We start from the raw sequence: 17479 nt of genomic DNA, 5'->3' as shown, positions 1-17479 counted from the left end.
CTACACCCTATATTCTGCATATATTTTGGAATATAGACAGAATATTCTAAAGCTCCTTCTTTTCTTCATTATTTTTTATTTATCACACTTTCTCTTTGGCCGCTCAATTTTGCATTTCGGGAAAATTTCCCTGGGAGAAGTTTTTTTTTTATTGGGGGGGGGGGGTTTTTTCTGGGGGGAATATCCTTAAAACCGTTTAGCTTGTTGAGGCAATATTCTAATTGGCTAACAAACTAAAGGTTTACCAGTGGACTTTCGATAGATTTGAAAGGAATCATAGGCACCGCGCTAGCGCTGCCTTAGTAAAGAACGATGTGGGCACAATGTGTTTTTGTTTTTTTCTCCATCCCCGGGTACTTCGTGTCGAAGGAGTTGTCGTAGAAACTTTGAAAAGGGCTCATTCGATTGGAAATTGGAGTGGCTAGTGCCCTATTTAATAGTCGAAAGTGATTGGAGGGCAACTAGCCCCCCCCCCCAAACCAAATCTTCCCCCCAACACATACAATAAAAAATTTTAGATAGCGATTTTGTTCAGCGTAGTTGATTTACACATAGAAACTTTTTTTTTGGGGAGGACACTCCCCCACAACCCTCAGTCAAGGGTTTTAATTTATGCCCTGGGGGCATATAAGGTTTTTATAGAAGGCGTTGTCGTAGAAACTTAAAAAAAGCTCATTCGATTGCAAATTCAAAGAGCTAGTGCCCTTTTTAAAAGTCAACAGTGATTGGACGGCAACTAGCCCCCCCCCCCCCACGCCTATTATTCTCCCAAACACATCCAATCAAAATTTTGAGATAGCCATTTTGTTCAGTGTAGTTGATTTCTAGATAGAAAATATATTTTTGAGGAGGAAACTCCCCCACAATCCTCAGGGCAAGGGTTGTAAGTTATGCCCTGGGGGCATATAAGGTTTTTGTAGAAGGCGTTGTCGTAGAAACTTCAAAAAAGACTCATTCGATTGGAAATTCAAAGGGCTAGCACCCTTTTTAATAGTCGAAAGTGACTGGGGGGCATCTAGCCCCCCCTCACGCCCATCATTCCCCCAAACACATCCAATCAAAATTTTGAGATAGCCAGTTTGTTAAGCGGATTTGCTTTCATGATAGAAAGTACTAGTTTAAGGGGGAAAATTCCCCACAGTCTTCAGAGCAAGGGTTCTAAGTTATGTCGGGGAGGCGTATTAGGTTTTATAGAAGGTTTTGTCGTAGAAACTTCAAAAAAGGCTCATTCGACTGGAAATTCAAAGGGCTAGTGCCCTTTTTAACAAGTTTTTTTTTAACTGAAAGTAAGAAGCGACATTAAAACTTAAAAGGAACAGAAATGATTCCGTATATGAAAGGGGCTGTCCCCTCCTCAACACCTCGCTCTTGACGCTAAAGTTTTTTTTGTTTTAAAAAATAAAGTTGTGAGACAAAGTCAAACTTTAGCGTAAAGAGCGAGGCGTTGAGGAGGGGACAGCCCCTTTTACATACGGAATAATTTATGTTGGTTTTAAGTTTCAATGTCGCTCCTTACTTTCAGTTAAAAAAACTTTTTTTTTTAGTTAATTTCTGAACGTTTTTGAATTAATGCAGTTTTGATTTTGGCTCACCGTACATGAATCATTAGAACGAAATCGGCATATTAATTTTCTTTTTTTGGCTAATTGACTTTCTCGAAATTTTGTTCTGACGTAACTTACGAATTAACTTACGTAACGAATTTCTATATTCGTATGTTTTTTATTACGTATATTAGGGAGTTCGATCCCTAATCAATACCTCACTCTTTACGCTAAAGTTCGAATTTTGTTAGAATCAAAAACCCCTGAATGACAAAGACCGTTTAATTAGAATAGATAGCTCTTTTGAAAGTACTAAAAAAAACTTTAGCGTAAAGAGCGAGGTATTGACTAGGGGGCGAACCCCCTCATATACGTTTTCTGTTCGTTTTAAGTTTTAATGTTGCTTCTAACTTTCAGTTGAAAGAAACTTATTTTTTTATTTAATTTTTGATATTTTTTAAATAATGCTGGGAAATCTGGCGCCCCCTTCATAGAAATGTCCCTTTCCCCAAAGAAATATCCTCCATGGAAAGATCCTCCCCGTAGCCCCTACTTTGACCCCGACCCCCCTAGAAAAAAATTCCTCCTGAAAACGCCTGTATACTTCCCAATAACCAATAATATATGTAAACAATGGGCAAAGTTTATAACTTGCAGCCCTTCCCCCGGGAACTGTAGGGGATTAAGTCATCCTCAAAGACATATTAATTAGATTTTCGACTATGCTGAACAAAATGGCTATCTCAAAATTTTGATTGGGTGACTTTGAGGAAAAAATGAGCGTGGGAGGGGGCCAAGTTGCCCACGGGAGAATTTGATGATGGTGTTGGGAATGGGGGAAAGAGGAAGGTGATCGACCACAATCATTTATGGCAGGAAATTACGTCGGGAGGGAGTAACTTTAGAGTGGTTGCAAATCAATCGTGCAATGTAAACGTTAGACAGCAATAATTCGTACCGGTTTTTATACACAATTCCAATTATGATTTAAAGTTTATTTTACCGGCGTTGGCCCGCATTGCAAAGGGAGGAGTTGTAGATAACGCATGGATAGATGGTTCTTTTCGCATAATATCATACCCAAATCATCGAAACAGCTACTACTTCTAAAGTTCATGTGTAAAACAGTTGACAAGGTTACAACATGTGTGAATAAAATCCGTTTTTTAAACATACTTAGCCTCTTCACCAAATTTTTAACTTCATTGAGTCACGTAACGAAAAGAGACAATATCAACAGTTTCCCCCTTCTTAAACAATTCGTTTTTGATGATGAAATGTATGATTTATTAACGTGTGACTACAACTCTACCTCGAGGCTAGATGAAGTGTCATTACTGCCTATCGAAGCATTATTTTACAATTCCCTTACGGACAGTCAGTGCACCACTGGTGACTACGAATTTACCAAGAGGGTTTGGGCAAAGGGTGGATTTAAAAATGGGTGAGATTATTGTTAACTGTACTTGACCAGTAATTTACTGACTCTTCTGGACATTGTGTGCAAAAATACGAACTCGACGCCTTGGGATTACAAGGCATCCGCTCAACTGACAGAGCCACCAACAATTGTATATGTTTTATTATAATTATTATTAGTATTATTTTTTTCCCAGAGGCACTTCATATGGAAGGGGTCGTCGTAGAAACTTCAAAGGGGGCTCATTCGAATGGAAATGGAGAGTTCTAGTGCCCTTTTTAAGGTTCTTTAAAGTGATTGCAGGGCTACTAGCCCCCCCCACGCCCATCATTCTCCCAAACACATCATTTTGTTCCCAAACACATCATCTGTGATAGCCATTTTCTTCAGCGTAGTTGATTTCCAGTTATAAAATATATTTTTGAGGAGGACACTCTCCCACAACCCTCAGGGCAAGGGTTTTAAGTTATGCCCTGGGGGCATATAAGGTTTTTATAGAAGACGGTGTCGTAGAAACTTCAAAACAGGCTCATCCGGTTGGAAATTCAAACGGCTAGTGCCCTTTTAATAGTCAAAAGTGATTGGAGGGCAACTAGCCCCCCCCCACGGCGATCATTTCCCCAAACACATCCAATCAAAATTTTGAAATAGCCAATTCGTTCAGAATAGTTGATTTCCAGTTAGAAAATATGTTTTTGAGGAGGACACTCCCTCACAACCCTCAGGGCAAGGGTTTGAAGTTATGCCCTGGGGGCATATAAGTTTGTTATAGAAGGTGTTGTCGTAGAAATTTCAAATCAGGCTTATTCGATTGGAAATTCAAAGGGCTAGTGCCTTTTTTCATCGTCGAAAGCGATTGGAGGGCAACTAGCCCCCCCCCCCACGCCAATCATTCCCCCCAACACATCCAATAAAAATTTTGAGATATCCATTTTGTTCAGTGTATTTGATTTCCAGATAGAAAATATGTTTTTGAGGAGGACACTCCCCCACAACGCTCAAGGCAAGGGTTTTAAGTTATACCCTGGGGGCATATAAGGTTTCCATAGAAAGCGTTGTCGTAGAAACTTCAAAAAAGGCTCATTCGATTGGAAATTCAAAGGGATAGTGCCCTTTTTAATAGTTGAAAGTGATTGGAGGGCAACTAGCCCCTCCCTCACGCCCACCTTTCCCCAAACACATCCAATCAAAATTTTGAGACAGCCATTTTATTAAACGTAGTTTTAAGTTCTTGAAATTACGTCTTCGAGGATGACAACTCCCCCACAGCCCTCAGGGCAAGGGTTGTAAGTTATACCCTGGGGGCATATAAGGTTTTGTATATACAACCTTGTTGTAGAAACTTCAGAAAGGGCTCATTCGATTGGAAATTTAAATGGCTAGTTCCCTTTTTAATAGTCGTAAGTGATTCTAAGGCAACTGACACCCCTTCCACGCCCACCATTTCCCCAAACACATCCAGTCAAATTTTGATATAGCTATTTTATTCAACGTAGTTGAAAGTTCTGGAAATTATATGTTTGAGCAGGACACTCCCCCCACAGTCTTCAGGGGCAAGGGTTATAAGTTATGCCCTGGGGGTATATGCGGTTCTTATGGAAGGAATGCTCATATAAACTTCAGAGAGGGCTTATTGTATTGCAACTTGAAAGTTCCAGGTCACCTTTGAAGCATCAAAAGATATTTAAGGGTAGCCAGCTTCCCCCCCAGAATCTTTTTTCGCAAATGCATTGAGCAAACATTTTGAGGTAACTATTTTTATAAAATAGTTCAAAGATCATATAACAAAAACTCCGGGGTTGACACAGCCCCCCATGCCCGAGGGCAGGCGTTGTAAGTTATGCCCTTGGGGCATATATTGTTCTTATGGAAATGATGCTCGTATAAACTTCAAAGAGGGCTCATTCGATTGGAAATTGAAATTTCTAGTTCACTTTTTAAGAGTCAAAAGAGATTGGAGGGCACCTAGCCCCCTCCCCCCTCCCTCCACACCCTTTTATCCTCAAACACATCCGATAAGAACTTTGAGATAGCTTTTTTTTAAATAGTTCAATGACCATATAACGAAAACTCAGGGTTCTACTCAGCCCCCCAGGGCCCGAGGGCAGGTGTTGTAAGTTATGCCCTGGGGGAATATATGGTTCTTATTGAAGGGATGCTCGTAAAACATTCAGAGATGTCTCATTTGATTGGAAATTGAAAGTTCTAGTTATGTTTTTTAGAGTCAAAAGAGATTGGACGTTAACTAGCCCCCCCGGCCCTTTTTGTCCAAATGCCTCCAAAACAAAGTTTGAGATATCCATTAAGTTAAAAATTTCTCAAAAGTCAGTTAACAAAAACTCAGGTGTCGTCACAACCCCCCAGGGCCCGGGGGCCGGCGGTGTAAGTTATGCCCCGGGGCATATATTGTTCGTATGAAAGGGATGCTCACTTTTTGGAGCTCACTTTTTAATAGGAGCTCAATTTTTAATAGTCAAAAGAGATCCGAGTGCAGCTAGCCCCCCCCCATGTCTTCTTTTTCAAAATCCATCTGATGAAAAATTTGAGATAGACATCTTGTTAAAAATGTTCAAAGGTCGGATAGGAAAAAACCCGGTGTCAATAGAGCCCCCCAGGGCACAGGGGATGGCGTTCTGAGTTATGCCCTAAGGCCATGTATGGTTCATATGAAAGCGATGCTCGTATAAACTTCATAGAGGGCTCATTTGATTGGAAATTGAAAGTTTTAGTTCACTTTTTAAGAGTCAAGAGAGTTCAACTAGCCCCCCCCCCCACGCTATTTTTTACCCAAACCCGTCTGCTACAAATATTGAGATAGCCAGTGTTTTGGAAATAGTTCAAAAATTAGATAACAAGCTCGACCCCCCAGAGCCCAGGGGATAGACATTGTAAGTAATGTCCTGGGGGTGTGTATGGTTATTATGAAAGAGATGCCCGAATAAACATCGAAGGGGGATAATTTGATTAGGATCTGAAATCTCGAGTTAACTCTTTAAGAGTCAAAAGATATCCGACGGCAACTAGTCCCCCCTACACACACCCTTTTTCCCCAAGCCCATCTGATAAAATTTTTATAATAGCCATTTCATTAAAAGTAGTTCAAAGGTCAGATAAGAAAGATTCCTGTGTCGACGGAACCCGCCAGGGCCCGGAGGCAGTAGTTTTGAGTAATTCTCAAGGGGTACATATGGTTCTTGTGGTAGGGGTGCTCTTATAAACTTTGGAGAGGGTACATAGGATTGGAGATGGAACGTCCACATTAACTTTTTAAGGAACAAAAGAGATCCGAGGGCAACTAGCCCCCCCCCCTCTTCCAAACCCTAAATGCATCACATACCAATTTTGATATAGACATTTTGTTAAAAATCGTTAAGTTCTGATAACAAAAAACTCCGGTGTTGACACAGCCCCCCAGGGCACGGGGGTAGGCGTTGTAAGTTATGCTCGGGGGCATATATGGTTGTAATGGAAGGGATGCTCGTATAAAGTTCATAGAGGGCTCATTTGATTAAAAATAGAAAGCTGTAATTCACTTTTAAGAGTGAAAAGTGATCGGAGGGCAGCTAGCCTCCCCCCATACTCCATTTATTTTTTCCCCAGATGAACTTCATATAGAAGGGGTCGTCGTATAAGCTTCAAAGGGGGCTCATTCGATTGGAAATCGAGAGTTCTAGTGCAATTTTTAAGAGTCAAAAGTGATCAGAGGGCAACTGGCCCCGCCCCCAAGCCCTTTTCCCCGAATACATCTGATAAAAAATATGAGGTAACCATTTTGTTAAAAAATAGTTCAAAGATCATATAATAAAAACTCCTTTACGTATAGTCATTTCATTAAAAATAGTTCGAAGGTCAGATAAGAAAAACTCCTGTGTCGACACAATCCCCCCAGGGCCGGGGCGGGCGCTGTAAGTATTGCTCTTAGGACAAATATGTTTCTTGTGGAAGGTATGCTCGTATAAACTTCAGAGAGGGTTCATTTGAATGGAAATTAAAAGTTATAGTTCATTTTTTCAGAGTGAAAAAAGATCAGAGGGCAACTAGCCCCTCCCACCCTCCACGCCGTTGGGTGTATCGGATGCAGTAAGCCATCTGATAAAAATTCCAGGTGACCATTCTGTTAAAAATAGTTCAACCATAAGATACTAAGACTCGCGGGTCGACACCCCCCCCCCAGGGCCCAGGGATAGGCGTTGTAAGTTATACCTCGGGGATATATATGGTTCTTATAGAAGGGATACCTGTATAAACTTCAGAGAGGGCTCATTTGATTGAAAATAGAAAGTTCTAGTTCACTTTTAAAGAGTCAAAAGAGACCGAAGCTTAATCTAGTCCCCCCCCCACGCCCTTTTTCCCCAAACCCATGCGATAAAAATTTTGAGATAGCAATTTTTTTAAAAATAGTTCAAACATCAGATAATAAAAACTCCAAGGTTGATACAAACCCATTTTTTCACTTTGGTGTTGTTACTTTGATGTCAGTTTTGATACTTAGATGAATACTTGATTTTTTTTAAAGTTTGATTTTGAAATAAGAAATTTTTAAAAACTTGAAATTTTCTGCAGTAGAAAACGAACAAAAATTAATTAAAAAACTTTCCGATAAAATCAGTTCTTCAAAGAAAAATAAAAGCCATTTTAAAATTAAACTCAGCAGATACAAATACCTTTTAAGACTCAAATTCAAATCGACCAAAAATTACTATTAAAGAATAAATGAAACCCAAAACGAACAGAAATTAAATAAACAATCAATGCAAACAAACATACAATAGATATTATTGTAAATCAATAAATAAATCTTAAAACGAGTAAAACTTATATTGAATATGCAAATCAAGATTGAAACGAACAAAAATCTTGACAAACAAGAGTTTGGGTATGACCTCATTCTCTCACTGTAAAAGTCTAAAACCTACTGCGTCATTGGCGCTTTACTGAAAACTATATCCGTTTTGAACAGTCTTGGAAAGTATAAAAAACATCAAATTAAATATTTGATGTATAATGATATTAATTGTTGAAAGATCCATCATTTCAAGACTTTGTTTCACTGTAATTGTATTTATATTATCGATGCTGTAAGAACTGGAAAGGAAAATATTTGTTATATAATCTGTTTTCAGTTAAGGGCCAATGATGCAGTAGGTTTTTGGTTTTTATTTACAGCTAGGAAAGGGGGCAGTATCCAAATAATTTTCTGTAGGGAAACTATAATCGTCTTTAACAAATTTAAAAAGAGCTAATAAATTAAACTGAATATTTGATGTATAATGATATTAATTGCTGAAAGCTCATAAGTTCAAATTGTTACTATAATTTTAATGTTTATTTTCAAATAAGTACCAAAAAAAATATTTGTCATAAAATTGGTTTTCAGTAAAGCTCCAATGACGCAGCAGGTTTTAGACTTACAGTGAGAGAAGGAGGTCATACCCAAACTCTTGTTTGTGGTGATTTTTGTTCGTTTCAAGCTTGATTTGCATATTCAATTTAAGTTTCACTCGTTTTAAGATTTACTTATTAATTTACATTAATATCTATTGTATGTTTGTTTGGATTGAAAGTTTATTTAATTTCTCTTCGTTTTAAGTTTCATTTATGCTGCAATAGGAAAATATTCTTTTTCGTTTTAAGCTTGATATTCATATTCAATCTAAGCATTACTAGCGTTAAGATCTATTTTTTCATTTATATCGGTACCTTCGGTATTTTTTGGATCTGATCGTTCATTTAACTTACGCTTGTTTTTGATTTTATTTTTTGTTGAATATTAATATTTGGTCATGTTTAGTTTGAATTTTAACAGGTATTTTTAAATGAAGATATTAATATATAAAAGTACATTAAATTTAACTTAAAAAAATAATTTTCTAAAAGTTTTTTTTTAATTAATATTATGAAAGAATATACAAATTGAGACAATATCGAAAAAAGTTACATAAAGGACCGATACAGTTCATTATAAATGGGACCTATGGTAGTTTCATCAGATATAGCTGAAAACCAAAACAATAGTTACCATTCCTCAATCAGTGTCAGATGGCAATTTTTGATTCACTAGGTAGTTTTTTTCTAAATGCGGTTTTTAACTTTGGGTTACTACGAGCTGTGGTTCGCTCTTTACTAGATTGGAGCTGCCGCTGCAACCATGATAGGGAGCTTTTTTAAAAGCGCCAACAGCTTTAGTGTAAAGAGCAAGGTATTAAGGAGGGGGCAACCCTTTCTATAATTTAAATCCCTTTAAAACCCATAATTTATATAACTCTTCGGAATAATTTTTGTTCGTTTTGAGTTTTAATGTAACTCCTTACTTTCAGTTTAGAAAAAAAAATTTCTGTTTTATTGAATTGCTCCGTATATGAAGGGAATTTGTCCTGTATTTTATTCCGTATTAGTATTATTTTATTCCGTATTTTATTCCGTATTTGAAGGGTTTTCCCCTCCTAAATACCTTGTTCTTTACGCTAAAGTTTGACTGTTTGTCGAAATTTTTTTTAGAACAGCTACTGAAACAGAGTTAATTAGAATAGGAAGCTTTTTCAAAAAGCGCTTACAGCTTTAGCGTAAAGAGCGAAGTATTGAGGAGGGGGCAACCCTTCATATAATTTAAAACCCTTTAAAACCTATAACTTATATAACCCTTCGGAATAATTTCTGTTCGTTTTGAGTTTTATTGTTGCTCCTTCCTCTCAGTTGAAAAAAAAACGTTCTATTTTATCTAATCACCCTGACGAAACTATATTGATTTTATTAAATAAAATTATGTATAAAAGAAATAATTTCTTGAAGTTAAAAACAATTTTCCATTTTTCAACGCTACAGCAATAAGATAAGCACTGTTTAAAATATAGTTGTTTTCTGTAAAGTTCAAATGACAACATGTTCTTTAGGAGGTTTAAGTAATTCAACTTCAAATTTTCCTTCCCATTGAAATTTTCCCGTGGAAAATCCCGCCCTACAATTCAAAAAAAACTCTCAAAATCACTCAAATGTTGGCGGTTAATCGTGATTTCTTGGCATAGCAGGAAAAACAGCATTGATTGTGAGATTGGTGAGATTGGAGCGTGGCTTTGCGAGATTTTAATTAAGATTTCTTGACATGTAGGGGATATTCCCTCTTTTTTCGAATTTCGGGCAAAATTCTCTCAGGTTCGTATCTTTTGATGGGTAACACTAAACTTACTGAATTTTACTCATTTGGAATCAGCATAATAAGCCAATTCTTTTGATGTATCTATTGATATCAAAATTCGTTTGATATCCGTTTTTTAATGTTTCTGTTACTATTGAGCCGCGTCACTCCTTACTTACAGTTCGTTATCTGGTTTCATTTATTAATTTCTTGCAATTTCTATTCGTTTTAAGTTTGACTTATTAAATGACTTAATTTCTGATCCTTGTAGATTCAATTTCTTTACTTTTCTTTGAAATAGTGGGATTTCTTTAAATAATGTCTAACAAGCAATAGTTTAGCCAAGGAAGATGATATTCCCCTTCCCGAAATGTAAAGGATTGAGAAAAATACACGGAATTTTTATTTGACATATACAAAACTTTTCCATGGCTACTCTGGCCTTCTAAGGAAAACGAATTGGCCTCCTCCCAAAGCGGAATTCTGACTACGCTCCTGGCTGTAGGTCAGATAATTACTGGCATAAGCAGATGGACGGTTTAAGGTGATGGAGGCATGTGGAACATTTCTGGGAGGGAGTACACCTTTCTGTACCCTCCTTCTTTCAACAGTGAACTAACCCTCTCTTCATATCCCGAATGAAAATCCTTGTCATGGCCCTCGTCCAGTGTCAAAGTTAGAGGGATTCTTTTTTTCCAGTCTTAATAAGTTAGTGTCCAACTGCATTTGTACCAGTCAGTTACTAACTGTATCTAATCTAACGACCTAGATTCGTCACCTTGACATTGCCACTGTCATTATTTAATTTGTGATATGAATGTTGCTATTTTAAGTTTCTCACAAATACCAGAAATTTATGGAGATGTAGTTTTTGTTGTTTATTGTCCTGGAATCGAGACTGGTTTGATAAGGGCGGTTAATATATTAATATCTTAGTTAGGGCCAGGTCTATCGGTGGTACTTTTAGGGAATTTGCGTAGTAAGCGGAACTTGCCTAACATGAACATCAACGATCCTACTTCTAAAGGGCCTATGTCTTGAGTAAAATTCCGCTGAGTCACATTTTCTCACTGATTGACACTCCGTCTCGAAGTATATTGCCATTATTGCTAATAATTTCATCACAAATATGGCTTAGTAGTGTTCTAAGGCTGGCCTTCAAATTTATATATATCCAAATATAGAAAACGTCGCACGTAACGATTGGAAGTTCGAATTTGAATTTTGAAGAGGTAATTTTTAAGTTTCCAAAAGTGTATTCAATCAACCCAAAACCTATGTTCTCTAGAAAGGTTTTGATTATTGTCTATAAAATACTCCTTTCAAACGTGTAGTTTTCAAAAAAAAAAAAATATTGATGAAGTGTCCAGGACTGACCAACGACATCAATTCACGAAAATATTGGGGGAAGGGCGAATTTTTTTTTCAATGAAAATAATAAAGATATTTTTTCGATGAAAATATCCTGAAGAAGTTGTTTTGAAAATCTAAGAGGAGGAAAGCGAAAAAGGACTTGACATTCTTTGTCCATGAGGACAGGGGTTCGAGTCCTGGTGTCGCTAGTTATTTGGTTTGGAACGGGGGTCAGTGGCGTGATTCTGTAAGCTCAGCAAGAGTAGACCCAGCTCTAAATGGGTACCTGGAGAAATGTGGGGAAGGTAAACAGGAAGGGTGTGCGAAGGCACAGGATGGCTGACGCCGAACCCCTATTGGACTTCTTGGCTGAAGGGCCATGAAACGGAGATCAGCACTGCCGGTAGGGAGGGTAAAGACTAATGGCATATTCTTTACCTTACTGAAATATTGGCAATAAGATGTGCTGTCTTAAAACAGTAAGTATAATTAGCAATATGAAGGTCATATTATTAGCCGAGGCCCAGGAGCTACAAGCCCTGGAGACGGATTTGGGGGAAAGGGGCAACAAATTATGTGTTGAATAAAGGTTACAGGGTATTATCGAAAAGATCGTGGCATTCTTGTTGGTAGCTATGAATCAGCTCCTTAACTGACCGTCAATCCATAAAGCAGCCCCCCGAAACTAGCTAAATCGAAGTTGAATTGGAATAGAACGTTGCCGACCAGACGGGTCATAAAATGTCATGAATAAAGTTTTAGAGCGTACAGATTAATTGAATTTGTTTTTCAAAGTAGCTGCAATTTATACAAATGAGCTTATGTAAAATTCCGAGTCTGCAACTGATTTCGCTGTATCCCCTGCTGCTTTAAATAGGTCATTCTTGTTTCTCTTTGGGGTAGGGGGGATGGAAAAAGCTAAAGTATTCTTATATGAGGAAAAAGACTGAAGGAAGCTTATTTTAAGAAACGTGACCTATAAATATTTCGGGAAGGGGAAACTGAAAAAAAGCAATTACCTAGCCGTCCCGTATTTCCTCCCCTTGAGCTAATGAATTTTGGTAGTGAAACCCACAGGGGAATGCAGAAGGAGGGTTCTGTAGGTTCAGATACATCCCTGAAATGTGTAAAATGGTGTTAACGTCTTGGTTTCTATTTGATGACTATACAAATACCTTTTTTTGGTTAAACTCCCGAAATAAGGTAGACACTTGTCGAAGCAGAATAATGGCCACGACAATGTTGAAGGAATGCATAAATAGATAGATACAGTGATATAATTTCCTGAATTTTAAATATGCCCTCTGTATCTACTTTCCAAGCCATTACGTGCAGTTAGCCATTGGCTAACTGGCTAACCTTGACATAAGTAAGGGACGTAATTGTTATCCCTAGTTTTCTCCTTGTATAGTAGTTTGTGATGCAGACGGTTCTCCAGTCATTTCAGGTTTTATGTGACATTTCTACTAGGTAAAAGCGCTAGCCTTTCTAGCGATGCCCGGATAATAAGTTTGGCCTTCTTCTTAGCCCTAGACACAGACCTAACTTTCTGACTGGGGCTTGAAAAAAGAAAGAAACATAATGAGAATTAAATTCTGACAATATCCAGTTAGAGTTTTTGCTTTGAGTGGGGGGGGGATATTCACAAATACACGCCAACCTACGTCCCACACTCTAGGAAAGGGTAGTAAAAATACATGTATTCCCCCTTTTTTTGATTGTGTGAAGAAGAAAACAATCTAATCGTGACGAGAAAACTTAGAAAAACATGTTGCGCAATCTTACAGAACTGGATAGTTCAAATATTTTATGTTTGGCGCCGTATATGCATACACAATCCGGAAGAACCTAATATAGACTAGTGTGGAAATATTTGCTGGTATATCTTAAAAGATAAAGAGCAATGAACCAACATAAGCGCTATCTAGAACTGAGCCAGGGCGAAACTACCACTGGCCACACAGCCTGCATAAAACTATAAAAGACTAAATCTTCTCAAAGGCCATCTAGACTGAACCTCCTCTTTCTTAAGGTTGGTTTCAAATATTTCTGTTTTATTATTTCTATAGGGTGCTCGCTAAAAGCCATGAGCATTCGTAAAAATACAGAGCGAAAATTTTCAGTTTAACCAAATTTGTGTCCTTTCTTGGTAAATGCACCCAATATATGGCCTACATGCCTGAACGTTGTATACCAATCGTGTCTCTAGATGCAGCATCAGCAAAAGCAAGGGACTGACACATTCGAAGGGTCACCCACTCACTAACACCTGGTCTACATCTCGGGGTGTCACTTGTCTAAACTATCTGGAGTATAAACTCTAGATGCCTTTTCGGTTGTCTCATTTCTAACGGAGTTTCCCCATTTGTATGTCAACGAAAGTGCTTCCCATGGGGGGGGGGGCTTCTGGGACCACAGCTAATCGTGAGAACGTTTTCATTCCCAGGGCTAGTCGGATAGCCAATCGCTGGGACTTGCGTTCCAGAGGAATTTAAGCCAAGTGTATACTTTTAAAATCAGTCCATATTTCGCCTTTATCTTAACTGCACGCTTATCTTTTACCGTCACTTTAATGTGCGTGTGCTTTTACGTTATTGAATAAAGACCATATCTCGAAACTAGTGTTCTTGACTATCTTTGAGAACATCAGTAAGTTACATCAGCCGATATAAAAGGCATATAACCAGGGCTTCAACTCTGGAATCTTAAAACTTGGGGATGAGTCTTAAATATTTGGGTAGTTTTCGGGGACAAGTTTTCAACATCCGGGGAATTTTCGGAGAAAAAACAAAATAAATTGGTTGCAAAAATTTGTAGCAAAAATCTGGTTTAGCTTCGTTTTCAGGTTCAAGTAAGGCTTGGATCCAAGTAGTAAATGAAGTGATTTGTAGATTAAGTCTTAGAGCCGGAGCTTGAGATTGGAAACCATAGCTGATATTGCTGCGAAAACTTCGAAGTTGACTAAGGAAAAATAGTGAACACATGTGAACTGTAAGTACCAGTAGCAGTTTTCATTAAGTCATCAATCTCAGTAATTCATTAATAATAATTAAAAACAAATATTGTTTGCGGTTTCTATATAGGTAAATTAAACAAACAAAATTCAACCTACAAGTATGGGGCAACATCAAAACTTAAAACAAACAAGAACTAAATGAAATTGGTTTTTCATACTGATTCTATTGTTTTCGGTGTTTACCCCCCCCCCTCTGGAAAATATCCCCACGGAAAAAAATCGGGGTACTTATTAAGAATACAGAAAATACGCGAAGAACTACATCTATAATATATTGAAATCCTAATGAAAAAGAGTTTTCCGCTGCCTATCGAGGTATTGCTCAATCCGGGGAATATATTTAAACTAGTTTTTGGGGTTGAAGGGGCCAAAACAGGTACCTAGTTTAGGTTAGGTTACATATTTAATATATTCTATGCTTTACCCCACCCAACCCCCCCACAATGTGAAAATATGTAGCCCTAATTTGTTTCTAAACTATTACATTTTTATCATACTTTGTTTTATTTCATTAGCATTAACGAAACTTCACTTATCGCATGTTTACTGGATTCTTAACAAGTACCGACACCGAAAAATACCCCTCCCCCGCACAAAAATACCCCCCGCAGAAAATACTCTCCCGCTGAAAATAACCCCCGCAGAAATTACCCCCGTGGAAAATACAATCGGAAAATACCTCCCTCCCCCCTGTGGAAAATACATTTGTTTTATTGTTAGTTTCTGCTATGCTTTCCTTTCCATTTGTTACCTTATAATTACTATGTAGTCACCGATTAACTTCCACCCCTCCCACCAACCCTGCTGCCATCCATGTTCCAAATATAGTACTTAGTGCAGTCTTATTTTTATATTAGCTCATCTAATGGCTGGACATGATAGCTATAGGCTACAAATCATATAAAAGTTACTTATTATTTTTCTTCACACTAACATTGTTTTTAAGTATTAACCAATAGTTCGTGATAAATAAGTCCAACAATAATATAACACTCTACAAGAAAATAATATAAGTCTAATAACCAAATTTTTACTTTAAGTTGTTATGGAAATTTTCTTATGAATAATATTTTTGGGGTAACTTTCGCTTAAATCCCCTATTTCCCAACCATGTACATAGTATATGGCTAAGTTTTACCTCATTAGGAGGGGGAGGAGGTTGTGCATTTCTTATGTTAAGAATATGGTATTTAGAGATAGTTCTCAAGAAGAAAAAATTATACCACAAATTCTTCAAGTTAATTTTTTTTTATCTCAGAATTAGCCTTCTTACATGGTTACTATTTGTTCAAGCATTAGAGGGTGCAAAGGTAGGCCTAAATATTTAAACAAGTTTACTTGTCTATCCCGATTTTGAGCAGAACATATTTTCCGTAAAATTTTCTTTGCCTAACTAACAGCTTTGCAAGACCGTAAAAAGATCCTAAAACTGCAGTTTAAAATGCTCCACCCACTGAAAATATTACACAGGTGAAGCGACCAGAATAATAATTGTGAAGGGAGTACTGGGTGAATTGATGATAAAGGGTGGTGTGACAAATACAATTCTCAGATAAAAAAAAAGAAAAGAACTTAAAATTTACACACCGAATGAAAGAAAAATTTAAATGGTCAGAATTCCTGGCAAAGAGATCAATTCCTTCAATATATTATGCGTTCAATCATTAAGTATTAAACATTAATACAGTATGTCCAAAACCGAGAATAGCAAAAGACAACAAAATTTAAACTTATGATTAGGCTTTCAAAACAATTTTACTTCTTTAAAAGTTTAATTTAAAAACCCAAAATCCAGCTGAGTGTTCCGTTAAACAACTTCAAGTATAATTCTTGGCTAATTTTGTCAAGAGTGTCTTGACCACGAATGACATAAATGAAAGAATCTTATAGCATTTTGAATACTGCATTCAAAAGGGTTTTTATCTAAATCCAGGAAAATGACACTCTTGTGAAAATATGAAGAACCGTCTATACTTAAATTATATCGGCCTAGTTTTTATGCAAAGTACCACAGGAGACGAAAATTAACGAACAAAAGTGTAGTGAAAAATTATGGAATGTAATGTTTGCTAGGGATATTCACTAGGGGTGACACCGTGATTGAATGATTTTCGGGAAATTTCGGGGATTCGGGGAACCAAATTTTTTTTCGGCAAGACACATAGATTTTCGGGGAAATCCCCGAAAATTCGGGGATAGTGGAAGCCCCTGCGTATAACAAGAGGTTTACAATTGTTCCCCCACGCGCATCATCCGCTATCGCTAAACCCCACCCCTTGGTATCACGCCTGAAAAAGTTACAGGCGTGTTTAAAAAGTTACACAATTTTGAAAGTAAGCTACCCTTCGGCTACATTAGGTCACCTTGTCCACTTTTAATTTAGAGCCATGACAAGAAGACACCAACTTAGAGCTGGAAAACTGGCCCATATGAAGGGCCAAAGGTACATGCACAAGCGACTTAAACCACATCCCTCCCCCCCCCCCCTCCGGTAAATCAGGGTGTTTGCACAACAGGTGTATTTAATATGTTCAAATATTTTAGAGTTACATTACGTTTGCAATTTAGTCAACACCTTTAAGTTTTATAAATTCGTGCATTTATGGGTTTCCTCCTTATTGCTTTTAAACAATGTCCATGTTTCTCTTCCGTAAAATTCGAAATGCTGCTTGCTCATCTGTTCATTTAAATCTGTAAACAAGGCAATATTGTTATCGTACCTTTTATAATTCTCTTCTCATGTGAGAGGCCTAAAGGTAATGGAAAGAATCCAAAAGGTTTTTGTCAGATTATTAGAATATAAAACTAGACCTATCGCAAAGACTTCGTTGGACCGTCGATTATAAAGATTACTCTCTTAAGTTATGTCATACAGTGAAGGGCTGTATTTTGTATAATGAAGTGTTTTGAGACGTCCATGTTTCTTTTTGTTTTTAGAGATTCAATAAGTATTTTAATTCGGTAAGTTGTTTTGTGTTGCTGGTTAGGCTATAGCCCTGTCGTGTTTCTTTTTT

General features: G+C 37.4%; 1 protein-coding gene across 1 annotated transcript in view; it reads left to right on the top strand.

Moving 5' to 3' along the window:
* Positions 1–17479, top strand: part of LOC148944560 (glycine dehydrogenase (decarboxylating), mitochondrial) — a 123928-nt gene that overhangs the window by 12748 nt on the left and 93701 nt on the right. The gene's annotated exons all lie outside the window — the stretch shown is intronic.

Source organism: Artemia sp. Qi Xiang Cuo, chromosome 14, assembly GCF_049724085.1.
Source record: "Artemia sp. Qi Xiang Cuo chromosome 14, ASM4972408v1, whole genome shotgun sequence".
NCBI classification, from domain to species: Eukaryota; Metazoa; Arthropoda; class Branchiopoda; order Anostraca; family Artemiidae; genus Artemia; species Artemia sp. Qi Xiang Cuo.
The sequence above is the reverse complement of the archived record's forward strand: the minus strand, read 5'-3'. Positions and strand labels throughout refer to the sequence as shown.